Below are 26,395 nucleotides of genomic sequence, written 5' to 3'. Positions count from 1 at the left end.
ACAGGGGGAGGAACTGGACTCTGCCAACAAAAACGAACTAGAAACATTTTCCCAGGGTCTCTGGATGAGAACTCAGTCCAGGTGACTCGGGGGGTTTCAGCCTTGACCTGCAAGGTGATAAATGGGCCTTGTAAGTCAAGTTCGTGATCACCGAGCAATAACAAATGTTGAGAACGGGGTGCCATCCGGGCAGCCCTCTTGTATAAACAAGCTATTCCGTGAACTGGGCCCCCAGGAAGAGGGCGTGCGAGCACCAAGGATCCAGCAGCCACCGCGGCGCCTTCGAGGGCCAATACAGGTCAAATGGGAGGTGCTGGGCCCCAGGTTTATCAAGGCTGTTCCGAGAGATCTATCTGAGGACTGTGCAGCTGTCCGGAGACCCCATCTATCAAGGACAGGGGAGCCTCGCCCTGACCCCTCTCCCTCATCATTCCCTCCTTCCCTCCTCCCTGCTCCCTCCAGGACCGTTCAGTTTTGGCGGGACCCAATAAGATTCAAATAAAGTGGAGGGACCAAACCAAAGGAGGACAAATATCTAGCTATCTGAATTTTAACCAATAATGTGCAGGTCCTTGTGTATGAATGCGGATAAAGCTCTTAAATAGAGCACTTTCTCACCACTCGGGGCCGCTTCCCCCTGCAGCCATTGTATCCTCTAAGGGGCTGGTCGTGGTCCAGGCTCGAGCTTGCTTTAATAGAACCTCGTTGTGTGATTTGCATTACCTCGTGTTCACTTTGACTCTCTGGGGATTAGTCGGAACAGGACCCTAACACAGACAGCACACAGTTCTTCTATGGGATGGCATGAGACAGCTAAGCTAGCTTTCAGTCTTGAGCGGGTTGACGAACATGCCAGAAAATTGGTAAGGTAAAAAGTAGACCCATTTTCAAGACTATAAAATTAAGATAACACACCAGGAGACAGGAGGTTGGGAAGTCAGCTCAACCTTCCTAGAGAAGTGGTTAACCAAGATACCACAAGGTCAGAGCCAAGAGAAACAAGATCATTACAATCAAAGCCACACTGCCCTGCTTGCTCCGAGAGCCACCTAGGAACGTTCCCAGAGGAAGAGGAGAAACTTCGGGTGGGAAGGGTTTGAAAAGACCGGTCCAGCAGCCACTAGAGAGGCCTACGGGTACATTTACTTGATTAGCATAGTGAAAATCTCACCGAGGAGGAGACAGGAGACCGAAGATGGTTTGAGATGCGCCTCACTAGAAGTGTGATGAGGCTCCACCGGGTGTCGGGGGACATCCAGAGGCTGGACCCTGCCCACCCCGTGGACGCCAGAAAAGCTGTGCACCTTGGTCCTTTGCCGGTGTCGGCCTGGGACTTCGTTCCCCTGGAGCCGGAGCATGAGAATTAGAAGCCAGGCTCTGTGCCAATGTGCCAATGTGCCTGTTTCCCATTCTTCTGACGTGAGCACCAGACCCCGCGGAGCCAGGGACGCGCACATTCCCATTTCCTTTAACCCAGTGGGAGTTATGGTGGCCTGTGTCCAGGAAATTCCTGTTATGGTTTGGATCAGAATGTCAACCGACAGCTCCTGTGTCTCGGAAGGCACGGTCCCCGGTGCATCAGTGTCCAGAAGCTGGCTCTTGGGAAGGGCTCGGATCTCGAGGGCTCTGAGCTGATGGGTGGATTAATCCACTGAGAGCCCAAAGAACTACCCGGAGGTGGTGGACACTCCTGGCTGGTGGGGCATGGATGGAGGAGGTAGTTACCTGCATAACTTGGAAGGGCACTTCATGTCCCCAGTCCTTTCTCCTTCCTCTCTCTCTCTCTCTCTCTCTCTGCTTCCTGGCTGCCATGAACTGAGCCCCTTTCCCCTGCCATCCCATTCTGCCATGATGTCCTGCCTCACCTCAGGCCCAGAGCAATGGAGCCCGTCAACCGTGGGCTGACCTCTGAAACCATAAGTCAAAATAAAATACACCTTTCCTCTTCTAGGTTGTCATGCCAGGTATTTTGGTCCCAGTGACAAAAAGCTGACTGATACAACACTACACGCATTATCTCATTTAGGCCTCATGGCAACTCTGTGAGGTAATTCTTTCCATTTTTTTTGCCCCCAGTGGAAATGCACAGATCAATACAATGGTCCAACTCCATCGGCATATGAGGTAATGTTTTATGGAAGGCATTTGTAGTTTCAAATTTGAAGCAGCTATGGGAAAAAAAAGGAGGGGATTATTAAAAAAATACAGATCTGTCTCAGGGATCTTCAAATCAAGACTGCAGCTGGGCCCAAGGAAGACATGCCACGGGCAGCCAGTTCCCATGCCACCCTCGACCTGTACGCCCTGTCCCCACATTTGTTTTGCTGGAAATCAATTCAGTAGCCTCATTAATTTACCAAATGGCTCTGTGATAGATAATTAGAAATCAAATAAAACGGAGCCTCCGTCCAGAGGAACCTATGGCTGGAGAGGCAGTAAGAACAGCAGCAGGGGAATTCCAGCAAGGGACTGTCCCTAGGTGGGGCTGGTGGGGATTCTGAAGAAAGAAGCACTATCCTATTTATTAGGGGAACTTCCAGAGCGCTGTTCAGCCCACGAGGGAAGGTGAGAGACCAGAATTTCCTATGGACATGTTCGGTGGCTTCAATGGAGTCTGGGTAGAGTTTATAAGGAGAGTGAAAGGTACTGGGCTCAGGGCTGGGGCTCCTTTATTAGTGTTTGGGCAGCACTCTGAACACCTTCTTGAGCCCTAGGGATGGTCAAAGCAGGCAGCTAGCTGGGTCACAGAGTCGTCAAGGAGCTTGTTCTGTGCTTCTCTGCCACGACGGAGGAAGAAAGTGGGGGGGACCAGGAGAACCTAGGGGAACATATCCTGTCCTCGACAAGGAGACGGGGGAGGACAAGCAAACAGCCAGGTAAGAAAGGAAAGGCGGTGCCACTTCAGAACCTGGCAGGAGTTGGAAGCGGGTTTTCAGAGCAGCTGTGTTAGGAAGAAGCCAAGTTCAGGTGGGGAGGCGGGCCCCCTGCTCCAAGGCTTTGTGGGCTGCACGTAGGAACACGGATTTCATCCTGAGGGCCTGGGGAGCCCCTGAGGGATATTAAGCAGAGGAGGAGCATTTTCATGCTGATGTTTTGCCCTGATGGGTGAGTGTGCAATATAGCTTCCCTTGTGCTGGGCTAGCTCATACGCGGGGTAAGGGCGTGGAGTCAAGACCCAGACTCCGGGAGTTGGGTGGAAGCAGGCTTGTGGCGAGCAGCCTGCAAACTCGTTTATTGCGGGAACAGCTATAGATTTTATAGGTTTCTTGCCCAATCACAGTGTGCCTCGGGGGATCAGACCACCAGGCTCCTATACGGGTTCCCTTGGTAACACTGAGTCGATTTGGGGGAGTTGTGTACTTTCCTAGGTGGCCGAAGCAGAACACTCCTCCCCGCAGTTTTACACACTTGAGACGTTCACCGCTGCCAGTCAAGAACTAGGATTTCTCTCAACAGTGCAGAATGAATTGGAAGTTTTGGGGTGAACTCCTGTAAGCCTGAAACTGGCCTGAGCTGAGTGGCTGAAGAGAGAGGGGCCCGCGTAGCCCTGGCCACTGGTCAAGACACGGAACATGTTAAAAGGATTGCTCTGTAACATGGATCCAAGGTAAGTTTGAGGGCAGTTTATCTATAGCTGTGAGATTGGACATTGGCAGCTGGTCTCAGTGTGGCTGAGGGCTCTGTCACTGGGGCAATTACATAGTAAGAGTACACCTATGTGACCAGCAGGGCATAAGAAGCCCCTGCTTATGCTCCATTTTGGACACCTTGACTCCTGATCTAAAAGAGAAAGTGCATCCATTCAGCTCTGCAGAAAGAGGAACATAGAGCCTGCCCCTGTCCTCTCCAGACCCTCTGTGACAGAGTTTTGGCTGCTTCCTGTGCCTAGACTGTTGCTCTGTCATATCCTTTCCTGCAACACTGTCACTTTGGGTCCTATGAGTCCAAACCCTGTCTAGTTACTGCAAGGTGGGAATGACTGGCTCTGTGATATCCTAGTGCCTAAGACAGTGCCTGGCACAAAATATGCACTTACTGTAAATACTTGTTGATTAGGTCAGGCTAGAGCCAGTATGGAGTGGAGAGCTGGGACAGGAGTCCTGGATTCCAGCTTCTTCTGTGTCATATAGACTGTTGGTCAGTGCCTAATCCATGATAGTGGCTCAGCAAACATTTCTCAAATGAGCAAATCAATCAAAGAAGGATTTGGACTTGACAGTGATCTTCAGGAGCTATAGAGAAAAAGAAAGGAAGGTGTATTAGTCAGCTTTCTGCTACTATAACAAAATACTTGAGATAATCAACCTAAAGAGGAAAGGTTTCTTTTGGCTCATAGTTTTGGAAAGGTTTCAGTCCATGGTCAGGTAGACTCATTACTTTTGGTCTTGTGGTGAGGCAGCCTATCATGGTGGGGAACACATAGTGAAGACAGCACGCTCCCCTCATGGCAGCTGGAAGTGAAAAGAGAGGAAGGGGCAGGGTCTACAATCCCCTTTAAGGGCACACCCCCAGTAATCTAACTTCTTCCCACCAGGTACCACCTCCTAAAACACTTATGCCCTCCCAGTAGTGCCTCAGTCTGGGGACCAAACCTTCAACACATGGGCCTCATGGAACCTTCTGGATAAGCTGTTCCACAGTGAGAGGACCTAAGTGGCTTTATTTTCACAAATATTTCACCCATACTCCTTTCTCTACAGCATTCCAGGGCTTCAGTGACCTTTGGGGAACTGCAAGTGACGATCTACAAGCAGCCTTTGGTACTGGTTTATTCCTGTCAATCTGCCTGTCTTATAGTTTCCCTTTCCAAAAATGGCCCCTAATTTTGCTTTGCCCTAAAAACCTCTACATGGGGGAATTTCTCCCTTAAAAAAAAAAAAAAAAAAAAAAAAAAAAAAAAAAAGTCTTTCAAAGCCCTGTAGAGAGAGATCTTAAAGTACCATCACTTCTTGGGCTACTTTCTTTTTATCTTAAGCACCAACTGAAGGTGTGAGGCCCTTCTTTAGCTCTATGTTATTTCTATTCCATAACCACAAATTAACTTTCGAAGTTAAGATGGGCTTTTATTTTTTATTTAATATCTTTTTTAGTTGTCAACGGACCTTTATTTTATTTATTTATTTATATGTGATGCTGAGTATCAAACTCAGTGCCTCACACATGCTAGGTGGACACTCTACCACTGAGCCACAACCCTGGTGCCTTAAGATGGGCTTTGATAGAAGGGTTTAATAGGAAATTCATTTTAGGTTTTTCTGGGCATTAGTAAGAATTGTTGTGCCCAAAGGCTCGAGACCCCACAAAGACCACCAGAGACCACGATCAATGCAAGCAACAAAGAGTCATTTATTAGCAAGTTCGAACCTGGTCCTCTGTGTCCTTAACCGGTGACGCTCAGAGAGGCCCCGAGCCCTCGTTAGCAGGGTTTTTATAATGAAAGGCAAGCAGTTTTACAGTGTTCTTTTAATTGGTTAACATTTGAACAGCTAAACATTAGTCCTCCTCTGGTTGGGTCCTGCCAATCTATTTGATTCTCACTGGGTCCGGCCAGAACTGAACGTCCTAGTGGAAGATGGGAGGAGGGAAGGGGTGAACTATGCAGGAGATGAGTCGGGGCTAAGCCCCCGCCCCAGTCCTTGACAGATAAAGTCTCCAGGCAACCGCACATTCCTCGGACAAATATCTCTTAACAACCTTGGTAAGCACAGGGGCCCAGCAGTCCTGTTTGTCCTGTATTGCCTGCATCTGGGTGATTGAGACAGTTAGCAGCACAGATATCACCCTGCTCTCAACAGAATGAATGCAATGGTTCACTGAAATCACTGGGGGAATAATGAAGTCCCCCATGACTATTTAGCACTTATAAAAGTGAGCACTGGGTTTACTAATCCAACCCGTTTTTTGTTTTTTGGGTTTTTTTTGGGGGGTTGGTACCAGGGATTGAATGCAGGGGTACTTAAGCACTGAGCCACATCCCCAGTTCTTCTATATATATATTTTTAGAGACAGGGTCTCACTAAGTTGCTTAGGGCCTCACTAAGTTGCTAAGGCTGGCTTTGAACTCGCAGTCCTCCTGCCTCAGCCTCCTCAGCCACTGGGAGTACAGGTGTGCACCACTGCCTGGCCTAATTCAATCCTTTTTAAGAGGTTATTCAACTAACTCTGTAAAAATAAAGTTAGGCAGTAGCATCAATAATCGAGAGAACTAAAGCAAAACAAACAAACAAAACAAAAACCATATCTAAAGCAAAGGCACACATTTTAGTTTTTACATTTTAAAATGGGTTTGCCTGATTTCTGGAAATTTTTACTATATATCTAGATGAGAATGAAGTTGGAAGAAGAGGAGGAGGAAGAGGAAAGGGAAGAAAGAGAAGAAGGAAAAGGAAGACACAGCAAAAATAATGAAGCCACTTTTGAGAAACTGACCAGAAACGGGCTAGAGACTCCCAGTTCTCCACTCAAGACCCAGGCTCAGCTCTGTCTCCTGCCCTAAGCTCTGAGGACAGGCCTTACTGTTCCTGCCTTAGTGAGTGACCTTCTCTGAGTGACTCTGAGATAAAAATGGAGTATTTTTATCTTCAGAGTATGATGGTTGGAGAGTCAGGCACAGTTGGCAGAAAGTAAACTGAGAACAGAATTGATTATCTCAAGTAAAGGAAACTCATCAGGCTTCAGGCACGGCTTGGTCCAGGGGCTCAATTGATGTTGTTAGGTCACAACTCCTTTGTCTTAAACAGGCTTTCTCTACTAGACACCATAATAACAATCATTAGTAGTCTACTAACTTAGAATCCTCAGGGGAAGATCCTATTTCCAAATCACTTTGGCAGAAAAGTCTCAGAGAGGATTTTAAAGGGCTTTATTTGAATTGTCTTGAGTCATTCATTTTATATTCAAGGGCACAGTAGCTCTCGCTGGGTGGTGAATGCCTAGTTCCACTGGGAGAGTGAATATCATCCAACCCACTCAGGCCACGTAGGGCAAGTTTTCCCACAGGGAAGAAGAGACTATTTCTAGAAGAGAGAAGGAATGGTTGGGTAGACAAATCCAGCAGACATTCTCTTATAAGAGGCTTTTCGAAATAATCATTGGAACAGAAAGCAGGAAGAAATAAGAAGTTCTGACCCAAGGTGTCAACTAGGGGACAGAATTCATTGTTTTTCTTCTTTTAATTTTCAGTTCCTTCCTTTCCTTCTTCCTTCATCTCTTCCAACAAGAAGAGATGGAACATTAGTGACAGGGCCTGTGACTATAGACTTAGGGCACAATGCGATGAGGATTTTAACAGAGATACAAACAACAGGAGCAGAACAGGTTTCCTGAGAAGGTCATTTTGAGTCAGCTCTGAAGATCCCCATCTGATTATGAAACACCTTGAATCTCATGCAAAAATGTCTGAACTTGATGGTGCCTCTGGGTTCCAGGGAGCAGAAATAATTTTTCAAATATTTTCGTGATAATATCTCTGGCAGCGGAGGGAAAGTAGGATGGGATTGGCAAGAATGCTGGCTGAGAGCCCAGTGAGACGGCCAGGAGGAATTCTAGCAAGAAGCAGCAAAGTCCACCTGGGAGTTGCAGAAAGAGGCGTGGGGGTCGAGGCAGCCCAGCTAGGATCCACACGATGGGCCCCCGCAGGCGTTCAAGGAAGAACTGATCCACGGTGGTGCTTCCGGGGGACAGGGATCTGAAGCAAGGAACGACTGCCCTCCCCTGGCAAAGCATCCACAGAGTGAATCATCCCTTAGGCGCAGGAGAGCTCACGGCCTCACAGAACAGAAGATTGCTGTTGCTGGGAAACAAGGTCAGTAGTCACTTGTTGCATAAATGAAGCTTCCATCGCATTCACTTCTCAACAGATGCCTCTTAGGCTCCAGGTAGGTCCCAAGTCCTACACTAGATGCTAAGTATAAGCTGGGAAGTGAGACTGACACGATTCCTCTCGCCTTCAGACTCTCCATACATGGTACTGAGGGAGACGGTGACAAACCCAGGTATGTGTAGTTAGCACTTACAAACGGTGTTAAGTGTGTGAAGGCAATTATTTGGGATGCAATGAAAAGAAATGATGGGGAACTGGGCTTGGCGCACACCTGTAATCCCAGTGGCTCAGGAGGCTGAGGCAGGAGGATTGTGAGTTCAAAGCCAGCCTCAGCAACTTAGCAAGGGCCTAAGCAAGTCAACAAGACCCTATATACATGGAGGCGGGGGGGAGGGAGAGGGAGGCGGGGGGGAGGGAGAGGGAGGGGGGTTGGGGATGTGGTTCAGTGGTTGAGTACCCCTGGAATCAACCCCCAGTACCAAAGGATGGAATGGAGAGCAGAAAACCTCCTAAATTAGTCACAATGAGGTTGAGTTCTGAATGAAACTGTTCACATCACCTTTAATCTGGGGAAGGGATTTTTGAGCCACGTACATGTCACTAGACACAAGACCACTTCGCCTCTGCAACTACCCATATCTCTTAGAAAATACCCAAACCAAAGTTCACTAATTAACCATAATTCAGCAAGTTGACAGTTTTCTTAGCAGGCATCTTATTTCCACTTTTTATTAAAAAAATTTTTTTAGTTGTAGATGGACACAATATTTTTATTGATTTGTTCATTTTTGTGTGGTGCTTAGGATCAAAGTCAGTGCTTCACATGTGTGAGGCAAGTGCTCCACCACTGAGCTACAATCCCAGCCCCTTATTTAGACTTTTGAAGTGATATTAAGGTAGTGGATTTGATCCGTAGTTCAGTGGTTGAGAACTGAGATCGCATAGGAATAAATAGAACTAGACTGTTTATTTTCAAGATAGCCACATAATCTTATAAGTAAATTCCATATCCTACTGGGAAATATATTATTCTTTCTATTATTCCAACCAACACAATAGTTGTAAGGAAATAAAAGAGTAATTTATTTTATCTGAAAAAAGAAAATCATCGTAACTTTTTTTAATAGGTTGACCAAGAAGTAGCAAGGAAAATCCTTTTTTCTAATTCTTCAAAATATTAACACAACATCTTACCTGAAGTCATATAATCTAATACACATCTAGGAATCTATATATAGGAAATTACTTGTTCCCCAGGACATAAGAAACCTACATATCTTTAATGTTTTCTATACTTTTTTTCCCAACCTGAGAATCATTTTCAATTTTCATTACTAAAGACTTGAAGATATTTACTTTCCCATGGCAACAGATTATAAATCATATAGATGGAATAAAATACTGTTCTTTTTGATGCCAATCCCACTCTTAACTTCCCCAGCTGAAATAATAACTATTATTGCACAAGTAATACATGCTCTTAAAAATCCTATTTAGAAATATGTAGATTTGAAAGGCCCCCCACCTCAGGCCCTGTTGGATACTTAACTGACATTCATTCCCCACTTCCTTCTTCCTAACAGAACCCAGATTCATTTATTTTATTTATATTATTTTTTGCAATTTCCTACCTTCACCTCAACAGCCACGTTTCTGGAGGGGAGGGCACTAGCTTGAGGGCGGGGTCCTGATTGATCTATCTCTAAGCCAATCATAGTAGTCTCATTTCCCCTTGCTAGCAATAGCGTTAAGGAAGAACACGTGACACAAACGGGAAGTCACCTGGGGCACTTGTTCTTAAAAGGAAAGAATGCTTGTGAGTTCCCTGAGAATGTCCCCTCAGATCTCTGGCTACAGGGACCAGAACTGATTGACGGGGAGGTGCCCCTACTGAATCAGTCTCTATCCATGACCATTTATGTTGTGCCCCAAAAGACTCAGGGAGAAACTGCTGGAAAAGCCTTCCTTCGATGTCAGATTGCCATGTTCTTTCTTTTCCCAACCCCCAGATGGGATTATATTTTTATGCGGAATTACACTTTTGAATGAACACCAGAGGCAATTAAATCAGATATATTTTATTCGTTTTGATTTTGAACAATCCACTCTATTCTCCGAGCTTCATCTAAATCCAGCGGGAGGGTTGCAGGGGGCATGGTGGGAACGGCCACTCCTGTGTCTGTCAGCTCCTGGCAGAGGCACTGATCTCTGCAGTCCCTACAGGGAAGTCTGGCATGTGGTTTACTGTTTTCCCAGAGAGAGGAAGTTCTAATGGCTTCCACTTGGCCTTTCTCACCAAAATAGCTCTCAATTTATAGGTCAAGGAATCACTGTGGGAAAAGTGTCAATTCCAATGGTACATTCTAGAACTGGCAAAGTATCTTCAGGATGGATTGGGGGACCCCTGGGCCCACTGTGAGCACACTTCCTTCATCATGTGAACTCCATAAAACTCTACTCAATTGAGCCAGAGTGATGTTTTGGGTTTCCTGGAATCAATGTCAGTTCAGAGCTAGTGTCTATAGTCCCCAATAGATCATAACCTTTTTCCTAATGTACGGTGCATGAATCAGTTTCCTGTCACTGTGACAAAATACCACAGAGGATCACCTTATAAGGATAAAAGGTTTATCTTGGCTCACAGTTTCAGAGTTTTAGTTCATGATTAATTGACCCTGTTGCTTTGGGTCTATGGCAAGGCAGTACATCATGTCCAGGAGCACGTGGTGGAGGAAGCCCATTCATCTCATGGTGGTCAGGAAACAAGAGAAAAAGGAAGCAGCTGGGGTCCCAAATATCCCCTTCAAGGGCACATTCCTGACAACCTCACTTCTTCCTACTAAGCGCCACCTTTTCTCCCCCTAGTACTTAGAATCGAACCTAAGGCCACTTTACCACTGAGCTATATCCCCAGTCATTTTTTATTTTTTATTTTGAGTCAGGGTCTCTCTAAATTGCTCAGGCTGATCTTGAACTTGCAACCCTCCTGCCTCGGCCTCCTGAGTAGTTGGGATTACAGGTCTGTGGCCCTGCCCCTGCCTAGGCCCCACCTTCTAAAGGTTCTACTACCTTCCAACAGTGCCACAGGTTAGTGAGCAAACTTTCAACTCATGGGCATGCATGGGACATTTATCAAACAATACTATATATAAATAACCTGGAAACATGTCGTAGGTCCCTTTGGAGAAAGTTGGGAAGAAAATAAACAATACGAATTTCCGACAGTATAAATTTCTCCTTCCTCAAGGGGACTCAGCCTCCCCTTCAATCAAGGGGTTCAAGGTCTATGAGCTGCCTCTGAATATCGAGTGCCATGACTCACTTTTCATGATTCAGCTTAGACTTGTTCTCTTGACCTAGAACTTTTCTGCTTACGCCAATCAAGTCATAATTTAGTAAGCTTCCTATCTATTTTACTTCTAGGAATGAGTAATCAACCAACATCACAGGTCTGTGCCAATCAGACTATTCCGACTGCTGCTTTTTGAGATAAGGGCCCGCATGCCTTGCCAATGGCCTCCACCTGACCCTTTCACCCTTGTTCTCTTAGGTTTCCAAAATCAACTTAATACCCAACTAAAGCAAAGAAATCAGACTTAGGAACAAGAGAGAACAGACGTTTTGTAGAAGACAAGCTCCCCCAGAGCCTGGCCACACGGGAGCAGCCTGAGACATGTGCAGAAGGGGAGAAGAGTATTCCAGGCTCTTCTACCCACTTGCTCCTCCTCTTGCCCTTCCCTCTTCCCTTCCTGGCATCTCCGACCCACTGTTCTTTGCTGCCTTCACATTCTGGTGTGACCGGTTATGGGGGCGGTGAAAGTTGGGGAGGGGCCGGAGGAGGCCTGACTGCACTGGGGGTCTCTGGGCTCTGACCCTGGAGTTCAACCGCTGTCCCACTAGCAGGATCAAGTCCTCAAGCGTCCCTTCAGCTCTGGCTCCAGCCGGTTACAGCCCCGCCCCCGTCCCCGCCCCCGTCCCCGCCCCCGCCCCCGGGCCCCGCCCCCTGCTCCCTCTGGGACCGCCCACTGCTGGCGCCTGCAGCCACCTGGAGCCAGGCCGCCCTCGGGCTTGTCGAATCTGTAAGCAAACAAGGACACAGCCAGGACGCGTCCTTTCCAAGGCGCCCTTATCATTAGGGCCCCACAGCCGCGGGCTCTGCCTAAGGAGGGCCTGGCCTCGCCTCGCCCGAGTGGCGGGGTCCCCGCAGAGCTGGTGGTCTGCGGCGGGACACGCGGCCGATCCCCGCTTCTCTGGGAAGGCCTCGGTCCAGGACTGCGTGTCCTCGCAGTTCAGTGCTTCCCGCCGTCAGCCCGCCAGCCGCCCTCCCTGACCCACCTCGCTGGGCCGGCTTGGAGATGGAGTCTGTCTGGGTGGGCAGACAGGCGCAGGCTTGGCCTTGGCCGAGCTTCTGCAGGAAACTGAGAGCAGCATTCAAACAGCACCCGACCCACCACACGCTGAACAGACTGCTGGTGGTACAAAGGGAGCAAAGCGAGTCTGAAAGGTGTGTTTAAAAAACGGAGGCTGTGGGGGCTGGGGCCGGGGCTCAGTGGTGGAGCGCTTGCCCAGCATGTGGGAGGCACTGGGTTCCATCCTCAGCACCACATAAAATAAACAAATAAAATAAAGGCATTGTGTCCATTTGTAACTAAAAAATATTTTTTAAAAAGGAGGCTATGAATGTGTACGCGTACTTAGGAGGGGAAGACAAGGAAACCATTAAAAACGTGGACCTGCGGAGAAAGAAGGAAGAACAGACGGAAGCCAGACTTCTTTGCCAATGCCTTGTTTTGTAGCTTTGGCTTTGGAAACATGTAATTTGTATGATTACCAAAAAAAAAAAAAAAAAAAAAAAAGATCAGGCTGGGCATGGTGGTGCACGCCTGTAACCCCAGGCGCTGGGGAGGCTGAGGCAGGAGGATCTCGAGTTCAAAGCCAGCCTTCGCAACAGCCAGGCGCTAAGCAACTCAGCGATACCCTGTCTCTAATAAAATACAAAAATAGGGCTGAGGATGTGGCTCAGTGGTCCAGTGCCCCTGAGTTCAATCCCCATACCCCACCCCCAAACGAAAACCTATTATCTAATTCTGAAAGAAAAAGAAAGTGAACTGTATTCGGTTTTCAGCATAAAAAAGCAAGAAAAAGAAAGTGAACTGTATTCGGTTTTCACTTAAGAAATAACTAAAATCAAGATAACAACAAACAACTCTCCTTGGGTACCTGGAAGATGCTAAAGAACCACTCGTTATTTTGAAAGCTAGTAAATAAAAGGAAGAAACCAATTATTTATCTTTTCTATACAAACTGTACTTCAGGGTAACCAAATAACTGATAAGGGACATTTCTTTTTTATAATATTCCAACTATTACAAGAAGGAATGATAAAATTAGAATATCACCATTTTACAACTTTAGGTGGGCTAATGAATCTAAGCCAGGATCAATAATGCCTGCAAATACTGTAAAAAGAAAGATACTGCTTCCTGATAGAACCTCTGAAAGAAGCTTCCTAATCTAAATTTAAATCAAGTATCTAGATCCAACTACCACTGTCATTACATATTAGCAAAATCCAGGTTATAGTAAACTCCACAGGACTAACAACATGGCTTATTTAACAAGAAAAATTGTAAATAAGAAGAGAAATGGAAGGGAAAACCTACAGATTAAAAAGGGACTTAATATTCATTCATAACATGAATAGACTTTCTCTAGATCCTGATTCAAACTATAAAAACAATCCTATAACAAGTATGAAAATTTGAATTTTGACTTGGTACTTGATGTTATTAAATTTTTTTATTGTTAATTTATAGTTTTGTGGTTATTTTTCTTAAAGAGTTCTTGCCTTTTAGAAATAAATGTTGACATATTTACAAAGTAAATTATAGGTTATTTAAGAATGTTTTCAAAATAATCCAGGACTAGGAGAGGAGGAAGTGAGTGGGTAGGGATATAGATCAAATAATAATAAATTGATAATTATTGAAGCTGAGAGACAGTACATGGAATTTGTTAAACTATTTTCTTTACATCTGTATTTACTTGAAATTTTCACACAAAATGTTTTAAGTAATTCTTTGAATAGATTTTATAACTTCTCTCCTGAGATTACTTAAGTATAAGTAAGTAATTTAGCTATGATTTCTTAGATATCAGTTGATTTTTGAGCCAGGTGCTGTGTTACAAACCTGTAATGTCAGTGACTAAGGAGGCTGAGGCAGGAGGATTGCAAGTTCAAGGTCAGCCTCAACAATTTATCGAGACTGTCTCAAACTAAGCAATAAAAATGGTTGAAAATTTTTTAAAAAATAATTTATGGAACTTTTTCTAAGTGAGAAAATAATAACAACAGTTAGTAGTCATCTAGTATGTAGAATGTACCAAGCACTGTTCTAAGTGTTTGTGCTCATTCAATCCTTTAAACAGCCTAAGAGGTTAGTGATAGAATTATCCACATTTAATATACAGGATTACAAAGGATGAGGAAATTGAAGATCAGAGAGATTGAGTACCTTGCCGGAAGTCACACAGTAAACAGTAGAGTTGGGAAGTGGACAGGCAATTTGGCTTTGTGGTTCATGCTCTTCACAACTATGCAATCTACCTTTTCTAATATGAATACCTTTTCATGAATCCTATATTAAACAATTAATGAAGTTGGCATAGCGTTTCCAAAAGCTGGGTCCTGTCCCCAATGCCAATCCAATAACGAGGACACAATCTTGAGAAAAAGAAAAAAGTTTTATTGCTTTGCTAGCAAAGGAGAAGCACAGGGGACTCTTGTCCCAGAGGCTGTGATTCTGCCCCTCAGAGGGAATGGGTTTTTAAAGAGGCGATTCAAAGCTATATTCTACCCATTCTCTGTTGGAGTCATAATTTCACTTATTAATTTGGGAGACAGTCATTTCTGAGATCTTCTGGCGCCATCCCCAAGTCTGAAATACTTGTTTCTGTGGTGGGTGTGTGCTCAGGGACAGGGAACTGCCTAGTATGGGAAGACAGGTAATCCTGTTTCCCCTGAGATTAGAGATGGGGAGGAATTAGGAAGGAAGAGGGAGAGAGAAGGAGAAAAAAAAAACATGTCCACTTTAAAAACAAGTTGCAGTGGCAAAACACCAAGGGCGAGGTTCAAAGTATAAAGTGGACCATGGGTACATTTCTCCACTGTCAATTTCTACATTTCATTTCTATGGAAAAATGAGCAATGATGTCTCCAAGCTGCTTCCTGCTGAGAGAGGCAAAGTTGGGGGAAGTGACCCAAAGTCCTGGTTCTCTATCAGCTGGGGCACGGACAGTGAAGGGCAGTCCACAGTACAGAGGTCCACGGTGGCTGCTGGCAGGTGACTGGACAAGTGTACAGAGGGAAGGGATCATGCTATGATGACAATAAATAGGTCAACAAAGCATTATGTTTTCGTAAGCAATTGGCACAAAAGCAATTAGCATTTCAGTCAGTCTCTGGAAACGGTGAGGACAGTAACTTATTAAAGCTTAAGGTGGGATCCAACATACCACTGATTGTGAGTGGAGGCCATCTAAGGCTTTAGGAACACTAACAGCATTGTTAGAAACAGACACAACGTTTAGTTTTTATAATAGCACAGATGTCCCCTTGAGCTCTAGTTAAGATGTCTAATGTCATCTGATTTCTGTAAATTATCTCTCTCGTTAGCATTACCTGTGTTTAGTAGAGGGATTCCTTTAACTGTCACTTAGGGCTCTCTTAGTAAAGTTAACTAGGGCATGTGTGCCACATTGCATCTTTTAGGCCAATGTGAAGGATAAAATAGGGCTAGATAATCATACCAGTGAAAAACAGATCAGGTTTATGGAGGCAGGTAGGAAGATTTGTAGGTCTATGCGATCAGGATCAAATTGGCTCAGGACAAACTTGTGACTCTAGAGTCTTCTGTGACAGTTATTATTAGGCACTCCCACCCAAGAACCTTCCTTTAGAGATTCCAGAGACTGACTGAAATGCTAATTGCTTTTGTGCCAATTGCTTACGAAAACATAATGCTTATTTTTATTTAGACTGACATGAATATGCATCTTAAATTCCAATTAAAAAAAAAAAAAAAACTCTTTTCCTTTTTTTTCTGCACTCCTGCCAGACATTTAAAATCAAGTTGGTCAAAGTTAACCTTGCTCCTATCGACCACTGGGGCCAGGTGAGATTCCTCAGAGATCACTCTTGGGAATATGAGACACCTCTCGGCTCCTTTAGCCTTCCTCTACCAGTTGTGCCATCTGCTAGGATGGGACAGGGTCTGGCTGACCATGTGTGGCTTCCTTTTGAAGCATCAGGGACATTTCCCTCTCCAATGACCCTCCTCTTTGCAGAATGTGCGCTGGTTGACTTCCTATTCTTTGGGGTTCTCTTAATCTCCCTGATTGGAAGATTGAGGGACTCACCAAAAGTTGTAGGACCCTTAGAGGGGTTCTGTCATCCCTTGGGTCCTAACTGACCTTAAAGGGTAAGGATTGAAAATATTGGTTGCTTTTTCCTTGACCCTTTTACTTCCTTGACTTTGGTCTCCAAGTTTTGATTTTAAATATCTAGCAAGTCAGTTTCACTAGTCTTAAAGTAGGAGTAATGGGCTATAACTTCAATGGCTGCAATTTTTCAGTTACCCCTTCTCTTTAATTGGAGTCAGTATTAGTACTGGAAGCCAGCATTATTTCCTATCTGTCCTGTAGGTGATGGCTTATCTTAAATTAGCTCAGGTTGTTCTTTTGGAAGTAGTACTTCTGCAAAATACTAACAGGCAGCAATTATAAAGTTTTTTTTTTTTTAACTTTATTTATTTTTTTATGTCTTGGTAAGGATCAAACCCAGTGCCTCACACATGCCGGGCAAGTGCTGTACCCTAGCCCACAGTTACAAGGAGAGTTTTACAAGGAAAATACAAAATGGACACTAACATGTCTTTGGTATCTATTTAGTCTCTTCAAAGACCCATATATTTATCAACTCATTTACATACTAGTTTTACTTTAAAAAATTTCTTGTAAACCTAAATACCTTTTATGATTTATCCAAACATTTAAGTTTTGCATTCTATCCCCTTTTTATTTTGAGATCATAGCAATATTTACCCCCAAAAATCTATCTTTTTTTTTTTGGGTGCTGGGGATCGAACCCAGGGCCTTGTGCTTACAAAGCAAGCACTCTACCAACTGAGCTATCTCCCCAGCCCCCCAAAAATCTATCTTTTGAACACAAATTTAGGTAAGTTTAATTCCAGCCTACTTCAGAGCCAGCCTAACATGGAGAAGGGCGAGAGGAAGAACTGTAACTCAGGTGAGGCCAAACTCTTGACAAATCTTAAAGTGTTTTATTTATGAAGTTGATCTCTGTCTCTTTTTTAAAAAAGTATCATTCTACAAAGTTCTCATGTATTATTTCCCAATCTATCTGAATGTCAGTTAACATAATACAACATTACACCTGAAATAATGAATCAAACAGAAAGGCTAAGAGAGTTCTCAACTTACTTTTTGTGGAAAAAGTGGGAAATGTTTTTATGTTCCACATTTTCAACCTTTGAACAAATCAGGCTCTCCTTATCTTCCGAAAATATTTAAAAAATTCCCATCCCAGAATAAAAAGAAACACAAAATTTTGTGTTACTTATTGACAACAAGTTACCTTTATCTAGTTCTAAAACATTAAATGACATAAATAAACACCAAAAAATTTGTTATTTCTATATAAATCTGAAGGAGAGTATTGCTACAGACAATTTTAGTTTGGAGAACACCAACTTGATAAAGTGCTGTCCTAAGCTTTATGTTTTAAAAGGCTTGTATACTTGAAGAACATAAATATATCTAATATACAAAGAAACTAGTAATGGTTAGCATCACGATTTCACAGAGGTCCCTATATTATCTAATTTTAACCTTTTTTTTTTTTTAGTTGTAGATGGACACAATATCTTTATTTATTTATGTGGTGCAAACCTAGTGCCTCATGCAAGCAAGGCAAGCACTCTGCCACTGAGCTAGAACCCCAGCCCCTAAGTTTAACTTTTAAAGTACACTTTAGAACTCATAGTGTATGGTAACAATAATCACAGGTCTGCATGGGTTAGCAGTACTAGCAAAAATCAAAGGATAGCTTTAAGTCTCTTGTACATTTAGGAAACAGTGTTAATAATCAGAAACAGACTTAGTCAAAGCAAACAGATTTAAGCCAGGTCTTCAAATGGTAGTGCAATCCTTCTATGTCAGATACAATGTATAAAGGAGAGCACTTACTGTACCTTGCTGGTAATCCTACATAAACTTTAATTTTACAGACTTCTACATAACATTTAGACAAGGCTCTGACAAACAGTTCTCAGATGTATACATATCTCTAACCACATATATTTAGGGTGTCAACTATATTGTAATAACCCACACGGTTGTTTATTTAACCAGTTATGAGTAATCATTTAAAAGACGAAAACATGTACAAACCGTAATCCCTTTAAAACTTAGTTTCCCTAAATAATAAAACGTAACAGGGACTGGGGTTGTGACTCAGAGGTAGTGTGCTTGCCTAAGCCAGAGGGTTCAATCCTCAGCACCACATAAAAATAAATAAAGGTATTGTGTCCACCTATAACTAAACCCTAACAGACACAAGAAACTACTCTGGATAGATAAGAGCAGATCAATGTTTCAGACTTTGCTTCATATCAGTACATTAAAATTTGAATAACTTTGTGCTAATTATAGTCAATTTAATCACATACACAGACTTTTTGAGATTTACCTTTCATAAACCTTTGGCAACTGACTCAGGCATTCTATAATGTGTTTACATCCTTAGTTTTGTCCTCTTTTGGACTTTAGCACAAGGATGTTACTTTACCATTCAAAATACGTTCTCATCCAGAAACATTTCCTTTACCTTCTAATTTTCTGTACTAAAATATATTTCCACTCTGATAAATTTCTTTTAAATGTTCTAGTTTCAGACCCTGTCTTAAATTCATATTTTGAAAAATATCTTTATGAATGTTATCTGTGTATTTAATTTACACAACAAACTTCATCCCAGGGAAGGGTTGGATAATCTGGCATTTACAAAAACTTTGCCTTAATCTTTTTTCTCCCAGGTTGCATTCAAGGGGTTGCAGCACAGGATATTTTTGAGCCTGATCTGATTCCCTTATGATGATCACAATGCCATCAACTTTAAGTGAGGTCCCCACTCTCAGCGATACCCAGAGTCTCCTTCTGGGCCTTTGTCTTACACCAGGCATATTGATATTCACTGGAGGAGGCCTTTCCATCCCTTTCTTTAGGTTTTCTTGACGATCCCTCTGCACAGGCTGCCAACAAAGCAAGGGTTGGCCTTCGCTTCTTCCTGGGTGCAGTTGTTTATCCTGCCAGTCTCCCCAGGCATTCAGCTTGATGAGATACTGTCAGAGCAAGAACTGCTTTGCCCCAGTGATGGATGTCCTCTGGCCAAACAGGGCGCCCTGTCAGATCTTAGAAGGGAAGACTATTCCTGTCCTAGGTCATAAACTAACAGTGCTGGAACCTACTGCCACAACCTTTGTGGCCAGCAGCCTCCACCCACAATGGACAAGAGGGGCTAGAGAGCAGGGCAGAGACCCAGGTTCTCTTTGCTCAATTTTCTATGGCCCAGGCAGCTTTCCTGGGATTTTTTTTTTCTTCCCAGCTTAGGGCTGGTATCCCTGACCCACAGTCAGATGGTCTACAGCGAGCCCAGGACTAGGTTGTTCTGGGAATGCCAGCACTGGGTTGAAAGGACTTGAATCTTCTTAAAGATTTAAAGACACACCTTCTTCTGGTGTCCCGCTATCCTTTCACACCAGAGGCAGAGCCTTTTTGCACCCTCAACTTAGTTCCCGACTGTTCAGACTCCTTGTCATGCAACTGCATAAATGCCTGTGCATGCAGAATCTCTTCCATATACTTTACCTCTGACAGGCCAACTCCCACCGCAAGGTTGCATAACAATCCAGAAAACCACTCAGAGACCAGATTGGGTTACAGCAAAACATCTTTCTCTCCGTCAGGCTTATACCTACATGTAACTCATTCAGCCAGGAACTTTCTTTCCAAGAGACGACCTGTAAGATCAAGGTAGTATGGCCCATGTCTTAAAGGGCCAGTAACAGATAGACAAATAGAGAGGACTCCAGAAATCATAATGCACACACAGAATTTCTTCTACTTACTTTGCCTTTTCTTAATTCCAGCTGCAAGACTGTATAATTCAGAAAGCCATTCAAGGGCCAAATTATTATAGTAAAACATCATATTTTTCTTAGATAGACTTATACCTAGAGGTGGCCCTTTCAGCTAAGATCTTTCTCAAAAGACTACAGGATCAATGTAGCATTTTGACCATGTCTTAAAGGGCCAAGAAGAGATCTTAGTCAGGCTTATACCTATAGGTGGCCATTTCTTCCTCTTATTTTACCTCTGATAGACCAACTCCAACTGCAAGATTGTACATAAAAGAAACACAGAGACCGACAACCAGAAAGGATCCCCAAAACCATGACTGACAGATGGGAACCTTTAAAATAGATCAGCCAAGATCTTTCCCAAGAGACTACCCATAGAATCAGTGTAATATGGCCCATGACATAAAAGGGGCAATTACAGATGCAAACAAAAACACAGATAGAAAAATCAGAGGAAATTCCCAAACCCAAGGCCAACAAACAGATGAGAACCTAGAACAGATTAGAAGAGTAAAAATCCCTAGGTTCTCAAGTCCCGCATTAACTGTGACTCTTACACCAGTGGTGCCAGATGGTCCCACAAAGATGGCCCAGATGTTCCCACGAAGAAGAACTAGATGTGTGGAATCAAGGGTCTCAGCATGTGCACCGGGGGACTTACCAAATGGCCCAGGGTATCACAACTTTACTTCTTTCAGTTTCCTTTTTTTCAAAGGCGGACCATGTTGGAGAAACCTTAATGTTCAGGGAGAGAAGGCAGGAAGTCCCCAAAGTAAAAAGAGCTCCAGCAGCTGCTGGGACCGTCCCTCAGCCCTTCCCGTTATTCACAGGAATAACTCCTCCAGTTCAACTGAAGCAAACTCACCTGTCCCCTAACTCTGCTGCAGTTGCTCTCCATAGTTTCGCCAGCACCTTGAATCCTCAGCATTGACCTGGGTTCCTTGGAGAGCCAGGCCTACCTAAGAAAGCCAGAGCAGGGGCTGCTCTTGGATCTCATCTGGGTAGCCAATTTGGTACCAAAAGCTCAGTCCTCCTCCCCATTGAAAATTCAATAGTGAGGGCACAGTTTTGAGAAAAAGGAAAAAGAAGTTTTATTGCTTTGCTAGCAAAAGAGAAGCACAGGGGACTCCCTTCCCAGAGGCTGTGATTCTGCCCATCACGGGGAACAGGGGTTTTTATAAAGAGGTGATTCAAGGCCTACATTCCATGTTCTCTGTGGGAGTTGTAATTCACTTGTTAATTTGGGAGACAGTTGTTTCTTAGATGTTCTGGTGCCATCCCCAAGTCTGAATTACCCGTTCCTGTGGTGGCTCTGTACTCAAGGACAGATAAATCTGCCTGAAATGGGGAAGGACAGGTAATCCTGTTTCCCATGAGATTAGAGAGGGGGAGGGATTAGGGAGAAAGAGAGAGAGAGAGAGAGAGAGAGAGAGAGAGAGAGAGAGAGAGAGAGAGAACACTTCAAAAAATAAGTTGCTATGGCAGAGTCTCAAGGGCTATACTCAAAGCATAAAGTGGACCCCTGTTATAATAGTGTGATACTTCCTACACATTTATTTAATACCTATTGATTTTTTCTTTGTATTTTAAAGCAATACTTTTATTCAAGGTCCCAAATATTTTTATAAGCTCCAGATATTTCACAAATCCCTGGGTCTCTTGTGCCATGGGACCCAAAGCAGAAAATAGATGAGTTCCCAGGTAGTCCGTAAGCCCAATCTTTTTTGTCTCTGTCCTCTTACCAAATTTGCTGAATTTTTGATCCTTGACATGTCCTGCAGATCTTTAGTTTGTCAACTTTCAATATCTGTAATACTTAATTTTATTTCAATTTGCCTGGGCTAAGGGATGCTTAGATAGCTGGTAAAATTTCATTTCTGGGTGAGGGTGTTTCTGGACGAGATTAGCCTTTGAAATGGTAGACTGAATAGAAGAAATCTGCTCTCACTAATACGGGTAGGCATCTTTCAATTAACTGAGGGCCCCAACAGGACAAAAAGGAGGGGGAGAGGGTTAATTCTTGCTCTTTTCCTGGCCTAGGACATCCATCTTCTCTACCCTCAGGCAGTGGGGTGCTTGGTTATTGGGCCTTTGGGCCATTGGCTCTCTGCTTCTCCAGCTTCCAATGGCTCACCGTGGGACTCCATGGCCTCCGCAATGGCATGAGCCAATTTCCACTGTAGATCTCCTTAGACACCTCCCTACGGGTCCCGTTGTTTCTGTTTCTCTGGAACCCTGACTAACACAACATCCCTCCTCACAGTTTGTCTGACCCCTTCAGTTTATTCACAACACATCTTCTTAAGTGAACCCCAGTCCATTTTGACTCTTGATTCTCCCTTGAGGGACTGGTGTCTGTTGACCCACAGGAACAATGTCCTGGCTTTCCAAGTATCCCCTAATTTATAGGGTTAGCTGTTTCTCCTTTGATTACAATCGACAGGATCTGGCCTGGGGAAATTACATGAGATGTGCAGGGCAGTCCCCACCTCAAACTTACTTTCTTTCTTTCTTTCTTTCTTTCTTTCTTTCTTTCTTTCTTTCTTTCTTTTTCTTTCCTTTCTTTCCTTTCTTTCTTTCTACTGAGGATTGAACCCAGGGGCACTTAACCACATCCTCAACCTTTTTTTTTTTTTTTTTAATTTTGAAACAGGGTCTCACTAAGTTGCTTAGAGCCTTGCTCAGTTACTGAGGCTGGCCTCCAACTTGTGATCCTCCTGCCTTGGGCTCCCTCCACTGGGATTACAGGCATGTGCCATCATACTAGGCTCAAACTTTCTTCCTAACCCCCACTTTAGCAATTTCATCTATGGCCTGAATGTTCATCGAAAGGTTTATCCAATAGTATTCTTGGATCTAGTTTCTCTTTGGTGACCAACTGGGTGAGGCGACAGTTGAGTCAATGAACAATGGAAACAATGGGAGGACCCACAAAAAAATCCACCCATAAATTGCTCCAAGGTCAGGGACAGGCAGGTCACATGACCCCGGCCTCCCTCACACTCCTCAGTCTTTTTGTCTATCTTGATTTCCACTGGAGACTGTTTTCTGCATTATTTTTAACATGATTTAATCTGCCCTAAACACTTTCAGTTGGGAAGAAGAAGGGGAGGACGGGGACCTTCACCGAGTTGGAAGTCTGCCAGCCATGAGCCCTCAGTAAAGGTAACTTTGAACACAGGAGAAGCATGCGTTCAAAGCTTGATTTAATGAGAATTCTGAAATGTACCAAGAAATAAAATGATAAGCATTGAATGACTCAAAGCTCAAAAGGGCAGGACTTTGAACTTCTAAATCAATTTTTCTTCCAAAACATGTGCTTAAAAATCTTCACTTCAGGTAGCAAGCCTGAAGGAGTCTGGTTTTGTGGTCTCAAGGATAAGTATATGGTCATCTCCTTCCTTCTTTAGCAAAAACAAAGTGTTGTTTGAATCACCTCTATCAGCTCCTGCTCTGCCCCTGTGTCTTGGGAGTTCTCCAGAATTTGAAAGGTGGCCAGTGTAATCCCATCTAATTGGGGAAATTTTAAAAAGACTCAGGACAACTGACATTCAGAGCCAGAAACAGAGGGAGATGAAGCTACACTGTATTTTAGCTTGTGAATCCTGATGTTTCTATTTGCATGATTCAAATTTTTAAAAGGTCAGTACACAAACGAAGTTCCTACAGTTGTGATGTGAAATGGTCCAGGTGTGTGCTAGGCCAGGGCTTTTGGAACAGGGTGGAGGTGGTGGCAGGGGACAAGTTAAAATGAGGATGAGGCATAGGGGTTTGAGAAGTAGACTGAGCCACCATGCTGCATAGCTATAAGGGTGCCATGACTGTGGTCACCTGGAGTCGTGCACCCTGGGTGACTAGGAGAGCCAGGTGGGTTCACCTTACTAGCCTGGCTGAGTTGTGTTCAGGCAGACAGATGGATAGTCCTTTTTCCTGCAATCTTCCTTTAACCTGTTTAATATAACATGTCAGATTAATGAACTATGAATACATAGTTCTTTTTTTAATTTTTTTTTTTTTTTTTTTTTTGTACCAGGCATTGAACCCAGGGGCACTCAACCACTGAGCTACATCCCCAACCCTTTTAAAAATATTTTATTTAGAGACAGGATCTTGCTGAGTTACTCAGGGCCTAACTAAATTGCTAAGGCTGGCTTTGAACTTGCAATCCTCCTGCCTCAGCCTCCCAAGCTGCTGGGATTACAGGCATGCACCACCATGCCCATCCTATAGTTCTTATTATGTTATTACCTTTTTAAAAGCATGAAAGTAACTTCTATTTATTGTCAGTTTACATTAAGTAATCTGCTAACTGTTACATGCACTTTTCTCATTTCAGTCACATAATGACTTTATGAGATAGGCATTATTTTCTCCATTTAGAAGACATGAAAAGAAGCTCAGAGTTTAAGAAATCCAGAAGTCACATGGTGAAAAGGTAGGGGAGCCAAGTCTCAAACTTCCTTAGTCTCACTTTAGGTCCATTGTGGCCTTGTTAGTTTGGATCTGGAATGTCCCCCAAAGCTCCTGTACTGGAAGTATGGTCCCCCGTGCAGCAGGGATTAGAGGTGGGACTTTTAGGCAAAGATGGGATTATAAGGACTCTGGTCTCTAGAGTGGATTAATCTAGTTGATGGATTAATCCATTGATAGCTGAATGGACTACTGGGAGGTAGGACTGGTTGGGGGAAGTAAGTCACGGGGGGCATGCCTTGCAAGAGTTATCTTCTCCCCAGCCCTTTCTGTGCTCACTTGCTCTCTCTCCTTCCCAGCTGCCATGAGTCAAATGGCTTTCCCCTGCCACATACTTCCACCATGATGTTCTGCCTCACCCCAGGTCCAGAGCAATAGAGTCCACCAACCATGAACTGAGACCTCTGAAACAGAAACAAAATAAAGTTTTTCTCCTTGGAGTTGTTCGTGTCAGGTATTTTGGTCACAGTGACAAAATGCTGATTAATACAGGCCTCAACCTCTCTTATAAAAATCCTACCCAGTCAGAGGATCTGTATTTCTTGAAGGAAGGTATACAGATGGCCAGTGCAGAGACATTACATCATTAGTCATAAGGGAAATGCAAATCAAAACCACAATAAGATACCACTTCAGACCCCCTGGGATGGTTATAATACAAATCACAGATAATAATGAGCATCCTCAAGGAAGTGGGGAAATTGGAAACCTTGTACATTGGTAGGAATGTAAAATACCATAGCTGCTTTGACAAGTAGTTTAAGCTCATTTAAAAGTCAAACACAGGAGTTACTACATGACCAAGAAATTCCACTCCTAACTCTATTCTCAAAAGAAATAGAGTCCCCATATATTCACACAAATCACTTATGGTCACAGGAAAACTTGTATGTTAATTTTCATGATAGAATTATTCATAACAACACAAAAATAGAGGTGACTCAATATCTATTGACGGACAAACAAAATTTGGTGGTTTGTCAATAAAAATAAATGACCGTTGAGCACCGTGACTCTTGCCTGTAATCCCAGCAACTTGGGAGGCTGAGGCAAGAGAAGGATCACAAGTTTGAGGTCAACCTCTGCAAATTAGTGACATCCTGTCTCAAAATCAAAAATAAAAAGGGTTGTGGATGTGGCTCAGTGGTAAACTTCCCCTGAGTTCAATCCCTAGTACCAAAATAAGTAAGTAAATGAGTAGTGATATATGCTGCAACATTGCATGTTGAAAACACTGTGCTAAGTGAAAGAAGCTGGTCCCAAAAGACCACATATTATATGTTTCCTTTTATATGAAATGTCTCAAGTAGGCAAATTCACAGTGATAGGAAGTAGATTAAAGGTTGCCTAAGGCTTGGGGTTACGGAGAAGAAGAGGGTGTACTGCTAATGGGTCCTCTGGAGGGTAATAAAAATGTTCTAAAATTGATTGTGATGCTGGTTGTACAGCTTTGTGAACATGCTAAAAAATTAATTGTACACTTAATGGGGAATTGTACACTAAATGGGTGAATTCTATGGGATGTGAATTATCTCATTAAAGTTGTTCTATTTTTCTTGTTAATGTGGGCTCTAGAGAGTAGAGACAACTGGACCCAGGAATCTGAAGGCTCTCTGGCTTTTATCTCTGCCTGTCTCTATAGCTGGTTTCACTTGCAGACTGGCTTCCTTTACTCAACGGCTCCCTGCTCTTCTATATGGGGCTTCCACTTTCAAAAGACTCCCTGTCTTCACTTGGTTTTGGTGAAGCTCTATGATGGCCTGGCTGGGGATGGACATGCAGCCCTGGCCAGGAGCAAGATCACTTAGCACGAACGTGGCCACCAGGACACCCTGGTGCATTTTGAGGTGGAGACAGAGGGAAAAAAAAACTTGGGCTCAGTATG

At 43.7% G+C, this 26,395-nt stretch overlaps 2 long non-coding RNA genes across 2 annotated transcripts; both read left to right on the top strand.

Moving 5' to 3' along the window:
* The first annotated feature begins 7,542 nt into the window (after positions 1-7,542).
* On the top strand, positions 7,543-24,937 carry LOC124983391 (uncharacterized). Its single transcript, XR_007108421.1, has 3 exons — positions 7,543-7,804; positions 24,377-24,475; positions 24,810-24,937. It is a non-coding gene; the product is annotated as an uncharacterized LOC124983391 (long non-coding RNA).
* On the top strand, positions 11,843-12,653 carry LOC124983393 (uncharacterized). The gene is made up of 2 exons (XR_007108422.1): positions 11,843-12,326; positions 12,493-12,653. It is a non-coding gene; the product is annotated as an uncharacterized LOC124983393 (long non-coding RNA).
* Positions 24,938-26,395: the final 1,458 nt, after the last annotated feature.

Source organism: Sciurus carolinensis, chromosome 4, assembly GCF_902686445.1.
Source record: "Sciurus carolinensis chromosome 4, mSciCar1.2, whole genome shotgun sequence".
Lineage (NCBI taxonomy): Eukaryota > Metazoa > Chordata > Mammalia > Rodentia > Sciuridae > Sciurus > Sciurus carolinensis.
The sequence above is the reverse complement of the archived record's forward strand: the minus strand, read 5'-3'. Positions and strand labels throughout refer to the sequence as shown.